Genomic DNA, 16824 nt, shown 5'->3' with positions numbered 1-16824 from the left:
TTGTCATCATTTATTATTATTGCTTCCAACATGGCTTGAATGGTGCTAATAGCCCTTCTCTGAAGTGCAGAACACAACTATGTACCAAACCAACATCAGAGAGAAATGTTCGGCAAGTATTTTTCTAACTGGAATCCTTTTAAGGGGAAAAAACTGCCACTCCTAAAACCGTTGCTCTGTTAATTTCTTTCCTGTTTTGTTTTTTAATGTTTATTTATTTTTAAGAGAGAGAGAGAGAGAGACAGAGGGCAAAGAGGGAAGGGGCAGAGAGAGAGAGAGAGACAGAATCTGAATCAGGCTCCAGGCTCTGAGCTGTCAGCGCAGAGCCCGACGTGGGGCTTCACCTCACCAACTGTGAGATCATGACCTGAGCTGAAGTGGGACGTTCAACCACCTGAGCCACCCAGGCGCCCCTTTCCTGGTTCTTGAAGTCTGCACCTCCCTTGTTGTAAGGCAGCAGCAGTATTACCTGCCTGATGGAGCAGCTGCCAGGACCTTTTCATCATAAAAGCCCAAGGGGACTGCTTCTACCAAGAGTCCTCCCTCTCTTTGCCTCCCGCCAAGAATGGGACATTGGGGAAGGAAGAGGGCTGGGGGTGGGGTATCCATTAAATATATTTGCAGTACCTAACAACCTTTGGACAAGCCAGTTGACAGTTTAGGTAGGACTTGTCCTCCTCTGGATTTATAGAAAACACATAGTTTACATCGTATATGAACTGGGATTTTGTCTAAATAGGAAATGTGATCTTAATTAACTGCTTCATGGGAATTCCTTTGTATAAGTCTCAAACTGTCAGTCCAGCCAAAATGTGAATTCAGGAAAAATATGGTTTCCCATATTGAATTTGTTCTTTATACAAAGCTTTGAATATCCCAACCAAACCTTTTTGTGAGGTAGACCGCACAGGACCTGCTGTATCTTTTCTCTTTGAGTCTAGGAGAATCTATCTCTACCAGAGATTTTTAAGATTATGTTAATTCCAGTTTTCCTGTAAAATGCTGGCCTGGCTAAATTGGCTGCTTTCTCCTTGATTTTATCTACCTCAGTATCGCTTGTCCTAGAAATCTGTTATCCTTTGCACTTAAACCGTGTAGTCCATATTAAAGCAGTATAGACAATCCTGTAAAGTGTTTTTTTATTTATCAGAAAGTCACAGATGTCCACCTCTTTTTACAAGTATTTATCACTTGTCTTTAATAAAATTCCTTTTTCAGTGCACATGTAAGTAAAAGAATCAAACTGACTTGTGATTCATGCATTCATTGCACAGATATATATTGAACACTTTATTTGTGCCAGATACTGCCAGGCACAAAGGATACACTAGTGAACAAGATAGAAATTGCTCCCTTTGTGTAGAGAAAAGAGGACTGCAGTCTTAGATAAGATAATTAGAAACGGTGTCATTGAGGTGACATTTGACTCACTAAAAAACAAAATTCATCCAAGTAAATTTTAAAGATCTTACTGGCTTTATTCAGCTATTCATGAATCGGGCAGCATCCCATCTAGCAAGCAGATAGAAAGGAGCTCCAAGGAGCTATACAACATAGAAGGCTTTTATAAGGCAGAAAGGAGCAGGCAAAGAAAGTTTCTAGCAAAGAGTGGATTGCTTCCGGCAAGGCCACTACCTTCTATATGAGATGGAACGGGTCTCTTGGGTGGATTACCTCACTACTGTTGACCAGGTAATTCTAAATTGACAGGCTACAGGTATTATTCCTGGAAGAGGCTGAAATTACAGTTAGGTTAAGTATTAAATCTTGGTTTGCTGATGTGAGGCTTAGCACAAGTGACTCCATTTGGGGCCCCTTGTTTCTTTCTTTATTTGTTATTTATTTATCTAAAATATTTTTACTGGTTTCTTTTTGAGAGAGACAGAGTGTGAGTGGGGAAGAGGCAGAGAGAGAGGGAGGCACAGAATCTGCAGCAAGCTCCAGGATCTGAGCTGTCAGCACTGAGCCCGACTCAAATTCACAAACTGCAGGATCTTGACCCCAGCCAAAGTCAGATGCCCAACCACCCAGGCGCCCCCCCCCCCTTGTTTCTTTTTTTAAATAAAGACCTGAAGGAGGTGAAGGAGTAAGCCCTGTTGATAACCAGGAACAGAGGATTCCAGGCAGAGGGAACGGCTAGCGCAGTTTCTGAGGCAGGATGAACCTGAGTTTTTGGAGAGTGGTGAGGACCTATTGTGGCTGAAACAGTGAGCAAAAGGGAGAGTACAGGAGAGTAGGGGCGGGGGAGGTGAGGTCAGAGTGTCCTGAGGTCAGCCTTTGAAGGGAAGGTGGAAGGGAGGGCAGCAGGAACAGCATCCTTGACGATTCTTGTGCGATGAGTGAGCAGCCCTTGCCACTTCTTGGGGTGGTGGTGGGGGGCTCTAGGGCTGGGGCTGGGGCCTCAGTGTTGGGAGGGCATGGCCCTCCGGGCAGATGCTGTGCATAGACATTCCAGAAGCCCAGGGCAGCTTTAGGGATCCCAGGAGTTGTATGTCTTTAAGGAGACTCTATTTTATTTCTTCTGGCAATTTTAGTGGCTTTCCAAGTATCATCACCACTTTGTAAGTGGGCAGGCAGACTTTAAATCAAACCTTTATGTAATTGAATCTTGGCCTTCAACTTTATGCCCTAACAAATGTCTTTTGTGTACTGTGTGATTATCTGTGAGTCTGTTTGAAATAATTCATTTGTAAGCACTGACTCGTAAGAACCTTAATTCAGACATATTCACATTTCTTTTGGTAGATATATGCCAAAAATATTGTAGAGCAACAGCAATGGAAAATATTAGGGGCTGGTTTCAAAATGTGATTTTCATTAACCTTAATGGAATTAAATTTGCATGTTGTTCCTTTTTTTTTTTTTTTTTTTTTTTTGCCTAAAGGTAAAATTCATTGTTTCTTCTTTATTTTCTTTCTTGTTTTGACTAGTAGATCTTTCATAACAGATTATGGGGTCAATATTTCCTAACTATATGTGCCAAGTGAAAACCCAAATTGCTGCTATTAATCAGAAACTGAAGTTCACTTCATTAAAAGCTTATATAAATCCAGTTTTCAGGCTGTTGCTAATTTCTAACCACTCTTTTTGGCTTATTCTTTTATTGAGGTGACTCTTCTAGCATCTAAATTGCCTTCAGATTTTAGCCTTTAGAAGAATCTATAATTAATTAAGCAGCTGGAATTTGGGTGATTTTGTAAACTTCATTGTGGATCAACAAGATGTATGTACTGTCTGCCCTGCCCAATCCGTGTGGGTGGAAGCCACTGGGGCCAGGGGGTGGCTGCCACTCTGGAAGCACTGGATCCTTTGATTTTGAGTGGCCAAGACCCACTGTGCTACCAACTCATTATTCTGAAAATTGCTAATTAAAAGAAAAACAAGGAATTAAACAAATTTCCTGCTTCTCCAGTACAACTGTTTTTTAGCGTAATCAAATAGCCCTACTGGATAGGGGAAGGTTGTTCTTCTGTTTAGAAAAATCTCCGTATTTTCTGGATAGAAGAGACGATACAATTAGGAAAATCACCATTTTGCAGACCATAATGAATTAACTGACTCGGGCAAGTGGTCAACAATGGAGGATAAAACCAGTTGATAAAAGGTCACTGGGGAACTTCATAAGGGAAAGATCAGGACTTTCTCACTCAAATCCATTGGTCAACCTCAGCATCACCAAAAATGAGATAACCAGTTAGTTGATCATATCTCCTAAGAACCACACAGTACCCCCATAGTATATTCTTGCACCTCTCCCTCTTCTCCCCTGCCCCCAGGGTGGGAGGGGACCTGACATAATCTCATCAGTCCTCTGGAATGAATTCCCAGTCTACACAAAATACGGGGCGTAGTGGAGCAGATTATACACCACAAGGAAGCCATTAGACAGATCAGAATGTGGCATGTTCTATAGGCAGTTGACCTGATTTAACAAGTCAAGTAGCATGGGGGGAAAAAAAAGAGGTAGAAGGCATCTAAAATGAGAGTTAAGAGATATGACAACCAAATAAGATAAGCATTTTGGGGTTGAGATTCAAGCAAACAAAAGACATTTTAAAAGAAAATTTGGGAAGTTTGAACATGTATTGTGTCTTCATTGATTGGGATTTGCTTCAAAACATTCCAGCAGAAAAAGGTGGTATTCAGGAGAAGGGTGATAATAACATGGCAAAATGTTGATGGTTATTGAAGCTTTTTGATGGGTATATGAGGGTTTGTTAACACTCTCTATTTGTTTGGACATACTCCAAGTTTTAAAAAAGGGAGAGAGAAACTTATGTTAGGAGTAGTGAATCAGGAATACCCCATAAATGATTCCATTCCTTGGAGGATTTGTGCCTATGAAGTGGACTCATAACAGAAAGGGGAGTGTTTAGGAGTCTTTAGGAAGTCTTTAAGAGTCTTTAGGAAGACTCTTCTGTTTTCTGTCTCCTCACAGAATACTTCCCTTCTGGCACTTCTGATCACCAAATGTGCGCTGGGAGTTTTTCCCACACCGGCAATTCTGAGTCAGTTTTGACACTATTTACTGGAAGTTAGCATCAGACCCCACAGTGGAAGGGCTCAGTCCCACAGGACTGTCCTCCTCCCCTTTAGACACCAATCACATGTCCAGGGTGTTGTTACCCTTGCTTACTACCAACTGGGTGTAAAGGAGAGGTTCTCATGACTGCCACCATGGGTTCAGTTAATTTGCAAGAGCAGCTCACAGAACTCAGAAAACATTTTACTTACTACATCATAAAAGGCTATAACTCATTATCAGCCAGATGAAAGGGATGCGCAGGGCAAGGGGTGTGCAGCTTCCACACCCACTCCGGACGCACCAACCCTCTAGCACCCGCCCATGTTCACCAACCCAGAGGCTCTCTGAGCCCTGTCCTTTGGGCTTTTTCCAGGCTTCATTATATAGGTGTGATTGATTAAATCATTGGCCGCTGTTGATTGATTCTACTTCTGACCTCTCCCTTCCCCAGAGTGGTGGGACTGAAAGTTCCAAACCTGTAATCAGTGGTTGGTTCCCTTGACAACCAGCCCCCCATTCCTAGGGGCTTTTCAAAAGTCACCTCATCAACATAAACTCAGGTATGGTGTAGAGAGGCTTGTTACGAATAACAAAACACACTTTATCTCTCTTATCACATAGAAAATTCCAAGAGTTTTAGAAGGTATGTGCCAGGAACCTTGGAAGAAGACCAAAATACATATTTCTTACTATAAATCACAATATCACAGGGAGCATTATTAAGTTGTTGTGATGAAAAGGAAAGCAGGTACTTTTCAGGAAAATGAACAAAATAAAAGTGAGTCAAGGAAGAAGCAGAAAAACACCCCCCTGGGCAGGAAGGACCCCAACAGCAGGTAGGCAGGGTGTGCTCCTCATTTTGGTGACTCAAATGGCAATGTTGCTTTCCTTTAGGAGAATAGGATTTAAAATTTAATAGTTGCTAAAAAGGCTTCAGGGAACATAAGGGAACTACTAGGTTTGGTGGGCAAATTCGAAGGAAAGAGAAATAAAAGAGTTCCTGGAGTATAATTTTACATAGAACTAGCTTTCCCGAATTATTTTCTCTTCTAAATGTTTATGGTTACTGGTTGGCTTGTGAGATTTCACAGGATTGGATAACAGCCTGTTTTGGCAGCCTCCCTCATCTTTACAAATCAGGATTCTGAGTGTCTGTAAAATGACAGTTGCCTAAAATCCTTCTGGGACCAGCATATACAGGGGTTGTGCCCTGTACCCCCCTGCTGCCTCAGGCCAGTGTGCAGTCTTTGTGTGGAGGGGGCTTGTTTGCAGTGTCCAGTCCCCCACGAGACTGGGCTTCTTTGCCCTCTGGCTGATGCTGACATATCCAGAGCCAGGAAGATAGAAATAGCTTGATGTGGATGAACCCCATGAGTCCTTGCTCACTCCAGGACCCATCCTGAGGCCTCACCAGCTCCTTTGGTCTGCTCTCCTCTTTACCTAGCTGCTACCACCCACCCTCCTGGAGAAAATACACACGAGCTGGCTACGAGCTGGCAAAGATGAGTGAGAACAGTCAAAAGTGCTCTAGGCTTTGTGGACAAGACAGACAAATAAGTAGACTGAGACAGTAGGTGTGATGCTGTGGGATGCAAATGACTGCTGGTTGGTTCAGAGTTCTCCTGCTCCGCTTACTCTGGCAGGACCCAGCCCCCTACACCAGAACTTCCTACCCAGCCTGGAAGAGGTTAGGGCAGGCAGAGAACTAGGTTAGGCCCTGATAAGGATTTAGAACTTATACAGAATGAAATGGGATTTTTTTTTTTTAATTTATTTGCTTATTTTGAGAGAGAGGGAACAGGAGGGACAGAGAGAGGGAGACAATCTCAAGCTCCATACTGTCAGAGTGGAGCCTGATGCCAGACTCCAACTCATGGAACCGTGAATGATGACCTGAGCCAAAACCAGGGGGTGGACACTCAACCAACTGAGCCACCTAGGCACCCTGATAGGGGATTTTTTAAGGGGGATTTTGACCAAGAGACCAGCATGATTAGACTTGTTTTTATAAAAAAAAATCACTATGGCTACAAGTGATAGAAACCAAACTCAAATAGCTTAAATGACAATAAAAGCAAAAAGCAGCTAATTGTGGTGTATGCTGTGCTCTGTTCTGAGACTCTACACATTAATTCACTGAATTCTATTAAATTTTTTTTAATTTTTATCTTTTATTTTCGAGGGTGAGAGAGACAGAGCACAAGCAGGGGAGGGCAGAGAGAGAGGGAGACACAGAATCCGAAGCAGGCTCCACTTTGAGCTTGTGCGTACAGAGCCTGATGTGGGGCTCGAACTCGCAAACCATGAGATCATGACCTGAGCCGAAGTTGGATGCTCAACGGACTGAGCCACCCAGGCGCCCCTTAATTCTATTAATAACCTTATGAGTTAGGTACTATTCCCGTTCCTGTTTTGTTGATGAGGACACTGAGGTGTGGAGAGATGAAGCAACTTATCAAAAGTCTCCTCGGCAGATCCAGACTTTAGAGCCAGGCGGTCTCACTCTATAGAGTACAAACTCTTGACTGTAGCACTGTGCTACCTCTCAACAGAACAATATATCGACCTATGAAACTGAAGCAAGTAAGCTCTTTGGGCGTGGCTGGATTCAGGGGTTCACACAGTACCGAAAAGACCCAAATTTTGTCTCTTCTCTTTGCCTTCACGAGTGTTCCCTTCATTTCTAGGTAGACTGGACTGTCCTAGACAGAAGGCTAGGCAGACTGTCTCCATGCCAGAGCCCCCAGCAACTCAACAGAAAGAGCACCTCTGCTTTCCCTGAGGTTCTGACAAAAGTTCCAGAACTGAGTCCGGTTGGCTTGGCTTGGGTCACCTTGCCTGTCCTTGGACCCTATGACCAGAAAGGTTAAACTGACACGCCGATTAGCCAGGTCTGACTGTATGCCCACCCCAGGGCTGCGGTACAGGCGGAGTCCGCCTCCCCCAAGCCATAGGACTGAGAGTGGCTCTCTGAGGGGGGCTCCCTCCAAAGGAGGCCACACCCAGATCTGGAGGGGGTCAGAAGATGAGAAACACAGTTATAACCCTCCATATGCATTGCTAAATTGTTTTGTTTGTTTTTCAGGATTTTAGCAATTATGCCTTTCTGTGAAGTCTTCTGTTATGCCTCTTGGTAAAGTTCCATAGTCTCCTTCCTAATGATTGTGTATGTTTCTTCTTAAAAGTCTTTTTTTTTTTTTTTTTTTTTTAATTTTAATTTTAGAGAGACAGCATGGTAGCATGGGAGAGGGGCAGAGGGAGAGAGAGTGTTAAGCAGACTTCACACTCAGCACCAAACCTGATGCACAGCTCAATCCCATGACCCTGGGATCATGACCTGAACTGAAATCAGGAGTCGGACACTCAGGGGCACCTGGGTGGCTCAGTTGGTTGACCATCTCTCTTCGGCTCAGGTCATGATCTTGGAGTTCATGGGTTCGAACCCCGAGTCAGGCTCTGTGCTGACAGCACGTAGCCTGGACCCTGCTTCGGATTCTGTCTCTCTCTCTCTCTCTGTCTCTCTGCCTCTCCCCCACTCACGGTCTGTCTCTCTCCCCTTTGGACATAAATCAACATTAAAAAAAAAAATTATAAAAAAAAAAAAAAGAGTCCGACACTCAGTCGACTAGTCAAGCCACCCAGAGATGCCCATACTTCTTCTCGATATTCTTAGATAATTTATATTTCAGTTGCTCTAATGAATGAGATACTATTTTAGCATTTTTTTCTATAACATGGAAACATCCTTGATTTTTGTCTCCTTCCACATGACTGAATGCAATAATTCTCATGTTTCGATTTGTTTATTTGGGGTTTTTTGGTGTATATATGGTCACGTCATCTGCATATGTCTCCTCCCTTCCAGTAGTTACATATTTTGTGTTGACCATAAGTCTTAATATGTGAAATAATCACCTTTAAGAGTGAGCATCCGGGGCGCCTGGGTGGTTCAGTCGGTTGAGCGTCCGACTTCAGCTCAGGTCACGATCTCGCGGTCCGTGAGTTCGAGCCCCGCGTCGGGCTCTGGGCTGATGGCTCAGAGCCTGGAGCCTGCTTCCGATTCTGTGTCTCCCTCTCTCTCTGCCCATCCCCCGTTCATGCTCTGTCTCTCTCTCTCTCTCTCTCTCTCTCAAAAATAAATAAATGTTAAAAAATAAAAAATTAAAAAAAAAAGTGTTCCCTTTAAAAAAAAAAGAGTGAGCATCCTTGTTTTGGTCTTCATTTTAATGGGAATGCTTTGGATATATTACTGTTGATTATTGATTTTAACAAATTAGTTTCTTGTGTACATGGTACATGCTCATGATAAAAAATTCAAACATTTCTGAATAGCATAAGTCTCCCTTTCCAAAAATAATGATCCTCCCTTCCAATTCCATGCCAGTCCCAGATATAACTACTATCAATTATCGTATGGATCTATGCAGAGAACAGCAAATAGATATGCACAGAGAAACATATAAGGAAAATACATCTTTTTATTCCCTTACACATATCCTTAATTCTATTAACAGCATACCCGTTAATTATATTACTGGCTCTTAGGTTGAAAGAATAAGCGTACAATTCCAAGCCATAACAAATGTTATACGTGATTCTTTATTCATGGATGAGTTGTCACTTACAGGAAAGCCTTGTGTGGTTTATGGACTTCCTTTCTCCACAAAAGTCGTGATCTTCCCTGTGCCTGTTGGTAAGGTCACCCTTAAAGTAATCTCAAGGTTTGCAGCTGGTCTCTGTGGGCTGGCTGCAGAAGAGCTGTCCAGGGGAAAAAGCAGGAAGAGTGTGTGTGTGTGGGGGGGGGGGGGGGGGGGGGGGGCGGGGTGAGGATCAGATGTCATTTTCACAAAGATACTGGCCTTTTGATGTCCTGCACTCAGCCCTGGAGTCACCATGCTGCTCGCTTGGCTTGGCTTGGCACGCCAGGCACTGAAAACGCAAGAGTAAGCAAAACCAAGATCCTACCCTCATCCAGCTTAGCTTCTAGGTGGGGAAACAGACCAAAAAACAACTAGCATGTGCAAATGTCAGGTGGTGAGAGGTGCTGTAGAGGGAAATGAAGAAGGATAAGGGGGGAGAGAGAGATAGAGGAAAGGCCAAGGATGGGACATTTGAGCAATGACTATCAGAACTACAGCTGTACAAATTCCAGAGGGAAGGATGCTCCAGATAGAGCAGTGGTTCATTCCCCAGTGGGTCAGGGTGGGCTGTTCCTCAGAGGACACTTGGCAATGTCTAGAAGTATTTTCAGTTGGCACAAAAATGACATCTCCCTCCCCCCCCCCCCCATATTAGGGGTAGGGAGGAACTTGACTGTTACACCAGAGGGCGCAGAATGGTTTGAAGGAGGAGGCAGTGAACTTGCATGCTAAGGAGTCAGAATATCACTGACCCACTATGTATTTGGGGGACAATTTTTGCCATCTTTTAAGACCTCAGTTTCTCTCTCTGCTTCTGACCAGTGTCCCATCCTTCTTATCCCACATGTATACACCCATGGTTGAATGGTGTTTTTGCAGGAAGTATGGAACATTAGGTGACCTGACTCAGGCCCCAGATCCTGAAACACAGAAGTTTGCAGGAGCACAAAGGTCTTTGATTTATCTTATTTTCAATTCAAATTTACTCGGAGAAGGTGAAATCTTGGTATTTCTCTTCCTTATAGCCCATCACATTGTATTTCAATCCTGCGGCAGAACAGATGTGTAGATACTCAAAAGCTCCCCTCTACAGCCACATTCAAGCTCTTCTGCAGCTGTTGATCTTTCAGAAGTCACCCTGGGAGGAAGGGATTTTCCCTGCTTTTTTGCTTAAAAAAAAAAAAAAAAGAAAGAAAGAAACCAGGGGCGCCTGGCTGACTCAGTCTGTTGAGCATCTGACTTCAGCTCAGGTCACGATCTTGCAGTTTGTGAGTTCAAGCTCCAGGTTGGGCTCTGTGCTGACAGCTCTGAGCCCTGGAGCCTGCTTCGGATTCTGTGTCTCCCTCTTTCTTTGCCCCTCCTCTGCTCGTGCTGTCTCTTTCTCTCTCTCTCTCTCTCTCTCTCTCAAAATAAATAAATACTAAAAAAAATTAAAAACGAAACAAAACAGGGGCACCTGGGTGGCTCAGTCAGTTAAGCATCTGACTCTTGATCTTGATTCAGGTCATGGTCTCACAAACTGAGATCAAGTCCCCAGTCAGGCTCTATGTGTGGAGCCTGCCTGGGATTCTGTATCTCCCTCTCTCTGCCCCTCCATGCCCCCCCTTCCAAATTAATAAACAAACTTAAAAAAAAACAGTAAAAATATGAAAATGTATTCAAAACAATATGATCTGAGGGGTTGTGGTTACTGCATCTGTAGCCAGTGCTGCTGGCATCTCACAAGTAAAGACCAGGGACACTGCTAGCAACATATGAGCCTGCATAAGCCAGCCCCTGTAATGGTGAAGTCTCTGGTCCCAAATGTCAATAGTGTTGATGCTGAGACACCCTGATGTAGTGGGAACTGGCTTGTGCAAAAGACTTGAGACACGAGCTGTGCTCAGAATTTTTGAGGAACAGCAAGAAAGCTGGGTGGCTAGAGCTGAGAAGGATAGGAAATAAGTTTAGAGAATAGTCAGGGGCCTGTTCACATAGAGTATTATAGGACAGAATGAGGACTTTGGATTTTCTTCTGATTGTAGTGGAAAGCCATTGGAAGATTTTGAGCAGGGGAGTACAATAATCCACTTTCTGTTTTCTAAGACTTCCCTGTGCGAAAAGTTGCCTCTAGGAGAGAGAGTAGATGCTGCTAGTTGGCTCCCCAAATCCGGTCTCCTCTCTCTCCTTAGTAACAAAACCCTGGATTTGTTTTGTTTTGTTTTCAGACATATTGTGCCTGGAAAAAGGACTGGACTCCCAGCCTTCCTTACATCTGGGGGTCTCTTGAATAAATTCAGGTCTGGGAAGATGTAGCTAGAGGTTTGGGATGAGTGACTGGGAAGTTTCCTTAGAGAGAAGAGGGTACACCCTTCCCCTGTCCCAGTTGGCTGCTCTCTAGAATGCAGGCCAATGGCTGAAGGTCATTTAGCCACTTAGAACTATGAGGCAACTGAAGAATGCCAGCCTTGCATGAGGATGCAGAGCCGAAGGACGGGAACTGGGTTCCTTGTGACCCCGGGAGTCCCCATTGCCTGCTCTGGACTACCTAACCCTAGGTTTATTTTTTTATCTTAGAAAGAAAAGAAGTAAATATCACTCTTGTTTAAGCCACTACATTTGTTTTGTTGCTGTTGGGTGTAGACAGACCTAATCCTAATTGAATGGAGCAGGAAGATCAGTTAAGAAGCTATTATAGTAATTAATCCAAGCAAGAGATGATCATAACTTAGAACAGAATGTTAGCAGAGGAGGTGACTAGAAGCAGTTGTACTCGTTTTTTGTTGTTTTTTTTTTTAATTTTTTTTTTTTTTAATGTTTATTTTTATTTTTGGGACAGAGAGAGACAGAGCATGAACGGGGGAGGGGCAGAGAGAGAGGAAGACACAGAATCGGAAGCAGGCTCCAGGCTCTGAGCCATCAGCACAGAGCCCGACACGGGGCTCGAACTCACGGACCGTGAGATCGTGACCTGAGCTGAAGTCGGACGCCTAACCGACTGAGCCACCCAGGTGCCCCTGTACTCGTTTTTAAGCGTACAGCTCGGTGGCATTAAGCAGATTCCCAGTATTGCGCAGCCTTTACCGCCATCCAACTCCAGAACGTTTTCGTCTTCCCAAACTGAAAGCCTGAGCCCTTTCAACAGTAACTCCCATTCCGCCCTCTCCCCAACCCCAGGAAACCACAATTCTGCCTTCTGTCTCTATGAATTTGCCTATTATAGGTACCTCATATAAGATCATACAATATCTGTCTTTTTGTGACTGGCTGCTTTCACTTACCACTGTCTTTAAGGCTCATCCATATTGCAGCATGTGTCAGAGCTTCCCTCCTTTTTAAGGCTGATTAATATTCTAGTACCGTGGGGGTGTGCGTGGGTGTGCATGAGGGAGAGGGGAGGGGCTGCAAGATGGCTCCAGGGTTTATGACACAAGCACCTGGACCACTGGTAGCACTCTTTACTGAGGCGGGGAGCAGTGGGGGAAGAGTAGCTGGAATAACAGGTCTGCAGTGCTTATGTGACATCCCAGGGGCAATGTCAGGTAGACAGTTGGATATACACATTTGGAGTTCAGGGCTGAGGTCCGGACAGGAGATAGGAACTTGGGAACAGTAGATTCAATAGATGGTATTTAAAGCTGTGAAACTGGACCTGGTCATCAAGGGAGTGAATATAAACTGGAGAACCAGAGGGCGAATCCAAGGACGAGTGAGCCCAGGGACACTCCGGTATTTAGAGGTCAGAAGATGACCTGGAAGCAGCCTAGGAGTACGCTAAAGGAGCAGCCGGAGAGTGAGGCAGAGATGGAGTAAGTACAGTGTCTTGGAAGCCAAGAGAAGCAAGTGTTTCAAGAGGGAGCGGGGTGAGCAGGAGGGACCCACTGTCCCAGATGCTGCTGAGAGGTGGTGGGAGACCCCCTTTTCCACCTCAGCCCAGGATTTGCCACAGCCGTCACTGGTTGGAATTCACAAGAATAACAGAGGCAGTCGGTCTGATGTGTGCGGTGAGCCCTCTCTCGGAACAGGTGACACACGTGGCACCAGGTCCTGGGATGCAGAAGGCCTCTCCTCAGTGTCCTATGGTGAAAATAATGTTGATGGAGTGAATTTCCACTTTGAATTCCCCATTTGTCTTTTTAATCATTTTTTTTTCAGTGGAGATAGTTTAGTATTTTCTTCTTTTTAATTTTCGTGTAATCTTTATTTTTGACAGAGAGAGGGAGAGAGCGTGAGCAGGGGAAGGGCAGAGAGAGAGAGGGAGACACAGAACCCAAAGCAGGCTCCAGGCTCCGAGCTAACAGCACAGAGCCTGACACGGGGCTCGAACCCACGAACTGTGAGATCATGACGTAAGCCGAAGTCGGGCGTTTAACCAGCTGAGCCACCCAGGCACCCTTAGTATTTTCTTCTTAAGACCAGTGCCTTGAGGCACCTGGGTAGCTCAGTGGGTTAAGCTTCTGACTCTTTTTTTTTTTTTTTTTTTAATTTTTTTTTTTAATGTTTTTACTTATTTTTGAGACAGAGAGAGACAGAGCATGAACGGGGGAGGGTCAGAGAGAGAGGGAGACACAGAATCGGAAGCAGGATCCAGGCTCTGAGCCATCAGCCCAGAGCCCGACGCGGGGCTCGAACTCACGGACTGCGAGATCGTGACCTGGCTGAAGCCGGACGCTCAACCGACTGCGCCACCCAGGCGCCCCCTGACTCTTGATTTCAGCAGCTCATGATCTTATGGTTCATAGGTTTGAACCCCACATTGGGTTGTGCAGTGACAATGTGGAGCCTGCTTGGGATACTCCATCCCCCTCTCTCTGCCCTTCCCACTCCCCTCAAAAATAAATAAATAAACATTAAAAAAAAAAAAGAAAAAGAAAAAAGGCATGTCTTAACCGCTCAGACATCCCAGTTATAGTATTTTCTTCTTCTTTTTTTATTTATCCATCTTGGGAAGGAGAGTGCAGGGGAGGGGCAGACAGAGGGAGAGAGAATCCCAAGGAGGCTCCACACTGTCAGTGTGGAAACCAACATGAGGCTCAAACTGACAGTGAGATCATGACCTGGGCTGAAACTAAGAGCCAGACGCTCAACTGACTGAGCCACCCAGGCGCCCTGGTAATTTTTTCTTCTTGATCAAAGTGCCAACTTTTGATGAAAAATACACTCATATCAACAAAAAGAATTTCCTGAACTCTAATAGGCTCCCAGGCCGTATGCTTGTCTGGGTGACTTAAATATATTTTTATCTATGCCCCGTAGAAACCCACAATATATGGGGCGCCTGGGTGGCTCAGTCGGTTAGGCGTCCGACTTCGGCTCAGGTCATGATCTCGCAGTCCGTGAGTTTGAGCCCCGCGTCAGGCTCTGTGCTGACAGCTCGGAGCCTGGAGCCTGTTTCGGATTCTGTGTCTCCCTCTCTCTCTGACCCTCCCCCATTCATGCTCTGTCTCTCCCTGTCTCAAAAATAAATAAACATTAAAAAAAAAAAAAATTAAAAAAAAAAGAAACCCACAATATAAATTTGCTTGTTTATGGAGGAAACTTGCATTTTGAATAGGAAAAATTACTATAAGAGCAGGGTCCTTTGCTTACCAAAATTAATATGGATTTAGTTACCTTGAGTAGCCTTTCACTTTTTTTATGTCCTGAATGATATTTTATAGTTATCCTTATTAATTGTTAAGATTTATAGCAACATAGCTAAAATATAAAACTCCCTGTGCGTGTTGGCATGGTAATAAATTGTTAATATATTTTCTTTTGGACAGCAGGTTATAAAACAGAACACATAGGGGCTCCTGGGTGGCTCAGTCGGTTAAGTGTCTGACTTCAGCTCAGGTCATGATCTCCCGGTTCGTGGGTTCGAGCCCTCATTGGGCTCTGTGCTGACAGCTAGGAGCCTGGAGCCAGCTTCAGCTTCTGTGTCTCCCTCCCTCCCTCTCTCTCTCTGCCCCTCTCCAACTTCTGCTTTGTCTCTCTCTCTCTCTTTCCCTCTCGCTCTCTCCCCCTCCCTCCCTCCCTCCCTCCCTCCCCCAAAAATAAACATTAAAAAAATTTTAAATAAATAGAACATATAAACATAATCTAGTTTTTACAAAAAGACCATCTACAGGTACAAATGTAGGCTGTACAGGAAACATGTAATCAGTGGTTATATCTATTTGGTAATATTTGGTAGATTTTTATTTAGCTGATCTTTTTCCCCATAATTTGTTTGCAATGATTATGTTTTACTGACACAAAAGGTTTTGTGCACCCGAATGCTCGGTCCATGAAGTAGGAGTTCTGAAACTGTCTGTCGATATTTTTACCAGCAAGGGAGCAGCATATCCAGAGGCAGAATATAATCTTGTGTGAGTGATTAGCATTTGGTGTTGGCTCAGCCACCCTTGGGCAGGTGTTAGCTTTTCTTTCCTTTCTGTATTCTCCCTCTTATACATAACATGGCAGCTTCTTTATGCTCTAGGTTAATACCTGCTGCAAAGAGATCTTTGTCGTTTTGTTAGTTGCTTTTTAAATTTTTAAATATTTAAATACTCCCTGTAATCGATTTTTAGGTCAGACTATACATAGTTGCAGTAAGTTTCTTTTTTGCATTTTTATACTGTAATCTAATCTTTGCAAGCACTTTCCATAGCCTGGGCATGGTCCACTGCATTCTCTATTTCTCTGGAGACACATTTAGGTTTTTATATCACATTCTGGTCTATTGGTTAGGTCATTATGTAATAACTCTGGAATTATCATACGAACAAAAGAGCAAGGTTGAGGGAACTTGGAACCAACTGTAATGTTTAAGGTAGAAGTAAATATTGAAGAGAAAGAAATGATTGAATGACTTTGGAATTTCTAATAAAAGCAGCCAATCCAGATCGCCTTCATTTCATTCACTCTGGACTTTTAAACTGATCAGAAATAAATGATGGAGTTCCTGGACATTTGACCATGTGGTATATGTATCGGTTTTATTTGTTCTTCTCTCTAGGGATGTGAGAAAGATGGATTGTTAAGTGAGGTTGAGTAGAAAACGAATTTAGTGAGATATTGTGTGTATCGATATGAAAATCACTAGGTGTGCTGGGGGATGGGTGGCTTTGGGCACTCCGTGATCCCAACACGGGCGTAGATTCAGGGCTGAGCCAGGCCTTGCTTGGCCCTAGAAGAGCAGTAACTAAAACTAAATTTTGAAATATTCTAGGAAGGTAGAGTTAAATTGGTCCTCTGCAGCTATGGCAGTGAGAGAGGGTGGTCTTTGGGGGTCTGAGTAGGGTGACCTTAAACTAAAACCTGGTTGAATTAATAAAATATAAACATCACCAAGAAGAGAAAGTTTTCTGGTTGTATCCATCAACACAACACCCTTAGCAGCAGATGTGGTATGTGTATATGGGAATGGGAGAGTGAACTCATACTGCGTTTCTGCCACCATCAGGGAGTCCCAGAAAACAAGGTTTCCTTTTAGTAGATCTTTGATGGCTGTTTATAATCCAGAATGCTCTGTGGAAATTTAGAGGCAGGAGTGGCAAGGTCAATGATTAGTCTATATTCAGGAATTGGGCCTTTATGAGGAATTGAAGTCACATTAACAGGTTTCTCTTGGGGCACCTGGGTGGCTCAGTCAGTTGAGTGTCCGACTCTTGATTTCAGCTCAGGCCATGATCTCACAGTTCGTGGGTTTGAGCC

General features: G+C 44.0%; 1 protein-coding gene and 1 long non-coding RNA gene across 4 annotated transcripts in view; one reads left to right on the top strand and one right to left on the bottom strand.

Moving 5' to 3' along the window:
* The window catches only part of GARRE1 (granule associated Rac and RHOG effector 1), an 83985-nt gene that overhangs the window by 35020 nt on the left and 32141 nt on the right, over window positions 1–16824 (top strand). The gene's annotated exons all lie outside the window — the stretch shown is intronic.
* Window positions 9098–12761, bottom strand: LOC123579033. The gene is made up of 2 exons (XR_006702599.1): window positions 12426–12761; window positions 9098–9283 (listed from the first exon to the last, which is right to left on the bottom strand). It is a non-coding gene; the product is annotated as an uncharacterized LOC123579033 (long non-coding RNA).

This window comes from Leopardus geoffroyi, chromosome E2, assembly GCF_018350155.1.
Source record: "Leopardus geoffroyi isolate Oge1 chromosome E2, O.geoffroyi_Oge1_pat1.0, whole genome shotgun sequence".
Classification (NCBI taxonomy): Eukaryota; Metazoa; Chordata; class Mammalia; order Carnivora; family Felidae; genus Leopardus; species Leopardus geoffroyi.
Note: the sequence above shows the minus strand (reverse complement) of the source record. Positions and strands in the feature narration are given on the sequence as shown.